Here is a 3,017-nt window from a genome sequence, read left to right on the forward strand (position 1 = left end):
TTCTAACGATTATTATCGACACGTCGATCTAATAATTTTAATATGAATATATATATTAAACATCTGTATATATATACACACACACACACACAGACATACATTTCTATATTTCGACTTTAACTTATCGATCTTTTATTAAATCATTTATATTATCATTCTTATGGAAATACACAGGAACATATGTGTAACTCTACCATTATTACGAATCGAGAGAATCGAATAGGTTGAGTCGAGTTGAATCAGGGGATCGGATGAAATGTAAAGTCGATGGATTATTCGAGAAATTTTGGTACACCCAGTATTGTCGTGAAGCCATTAAGGACCTTGGGGTCCCTATGGTGGCGCGCACGCGTGGCCTCTCTACTTATGGCAGATGGCATGAGGCCCGTGTGTCAGGCAGCTGCAGCTCTTTGAGATCATGTATGTATATATGTATGTATGTATGTATATATATATAATACATATATATACGTGTGTATATATGTATATGTATTCACAAAGAAAAAGAGAGAGATATGTATATATATATATATATATATGAAATTAGAGCGTGACGGATAGAAGCGAGCATACATTTGTATTATGGGAGACCAACGAAAAGCTTCATTAAAAAGGGGGAGTGTCCAGAAAGGCCCCATGAATTGGGTCCTGTAATGTCAGTGAAAAATTCTATTCTCAAATAGGAACCTGTTTCGTTTCTTTGACCCGTGCCGTCGTTCTAATAATAGAAATTATTTTCAAACTCGGTTATTCTTAACCGAAAATCTTTAATGGATTCTTTTTACTTTTTTTATTATTTATTTTCCCTTTCTTTTCTTTATCCTTCTTCTTCAGAATTATTCGAAACACATCGTTTGTTCTTTTATTCGTCTTTCTTTCTCTCTTTCTTTCTTTCTTTCTTTCTTTCTTTTCTTTTTTTGTAATCATTGATCAGTCACGATCGAATAAAAAATATTTATTTCATGGGAAACTTATAATTTATATTAGCAAGTATTAATTCTTAGATATTAAATCAATGATTCACTTTCTTGCCAAGAAGGAATTACGATAAAATATTGTAAAAGTTCGGAGATATCAAATTTGCATTTTGCGATAATTACATTGGTGTGATATGAACAATTAACAATAAATTAAATTAATTTATATATATATATATTATTACGATATAACATTAACATATAACATGCGATCCGTTGATTCAATAATCACATAGATAGACAAATATTATTATCAATAATTATTTAATTAATCTCAGGGTATTCATTTTTAGATATAAAAGAAGAAAAAGGAAAAGAAAATCCTTCATCTTTAACATTCACGATTTTACATTAACATTAACATTAACATTAACATATAACAATTTACTTCGCAAGTATTCCCAATTTTTTTTTGGGTGGGGGTAGAAGAAAGGGATGAAAGGAGAAGAAAGACAAAAAATGCGATCAAACAAAAAAAAAAAAAGCCAGTCTAGTCTTTCGTTCGCGAGTTACCAATTTACGTGAAAGTAAATGTTTCTTTTAGAACGAAAAAAAATAACAGAAAAAAGACAGTACCAATACGAACAGAACAAGAGAAGAAACAGCAACAGCAATAGTAACAGCAACAGCAATAGTAACAGCAACAGCAACAGCAACAGCAACAGCAACAGCAACAGCAACAGCAGCTGCGAGATCGTTTGAATCGACTCGAGTGAGCAGCTGTCCTCTCTCTCTTTCTTTCTCTCTCTCTCTTCTTTTCGAATCCCGATTATGCTTCTGGATTTCGTGTCTCTTACGCCATATGGACCGTCTCGATTCGAGTGGGCCTTGTATATTCCATAAATAAATTCTTCGTCATACCAGTCTCGCCATTCTGGCGTTAACATTATTTTTATTTGTTTGTTTGTTTTTTGTTTTCTTTTCTATATTTATATATATATATATATATATATATATATATATATATGTATTTGTACGTGATACTAAACAACCATGTTAATTAAAAACAAGAAAAATGTATACATTTTTACGTGTACTTCATAACTTTTTTCTTTTTTTTTTAATTTTAATTTTAACTCTTTCAAACGTTAAAAAGAAAAGTAACTTGACGAATGTGTGCACGCGTTCGAGATATAAATGAATATGTAATATGAGAATTACATGGTTAATTAATAGCGATTGAAATGTTATTAGTATGCGTGTGTGCGTGAGTGTGTGTGTCTATTTTTGATGATCAAAAACGTGTATTAGTTATTATGGAATATTTTCTTTTAGATTCGTTTAATTATCGTTGTATATGATACTCGTATCGTGTGTCTTGATATATTTTTAATTTAATGCAGAAACACATATATCACAGGACACCGTCAGCGTACATTGCATCAACAAACACATACGTATACACGTAAATGTTTCGTAGATAGTTAGATTGCTCGGATAATAGAAATGAAATAGAAAACGATTTATATATCTTACGTATATTACATTATTATAATATATTGGAATTATTCATACTTTATTTCTCGATTTAAAAGAGAAGAAAAAAAGAAAAGAATTATTTTCAAATAAATAATAATGTCTTTTAATTAAAACAGATATAGAATTTATTTTTTTCGATAGATTCAATACGATTCATAAAATATACAATATACGCTTAGATATGTATACTACTTATAAATTTATAGTTTACATTTTACACACACATACACATATATATATAAATATAAATTTTATATCTTTTATATTGTTTATTTTTTTAATTATTTATGAATATTCCTCTCTCTCTCTCTCTCTCTCTCTCTCTCTCTCTCTCTCTCTCTCTCTCTCTCTCTCTTTCACTATATATATAAACATATATATCTATACAAACACACACACACACATGTACGTATTTATTTTCATGTAATACTTAAAAAATATTTTCCACTTAATCTCGAAGAAACTAGAAATGATTTTCGGAGAATACTGAACTGTTGGAATTTCAACGATAAAGAAACGGAGACAGAGACAGAGAGAACGAGAGAGAAAGAGAATCGTTTG

This window comes from Vespula vulgaris, chromosome 18 (assembly GCF_905475345.1).
Source record: "Vespula vulgaris chromosome 18, iyVesVulg1.1, whole genome shotgun sequence".
NCBI classification, from domain to species: Eukaryota; Metazoa; Arthropoda; class Insecta; order Hymenoptera; family Vespidae; genus Vespula; species Vespula vulgaris.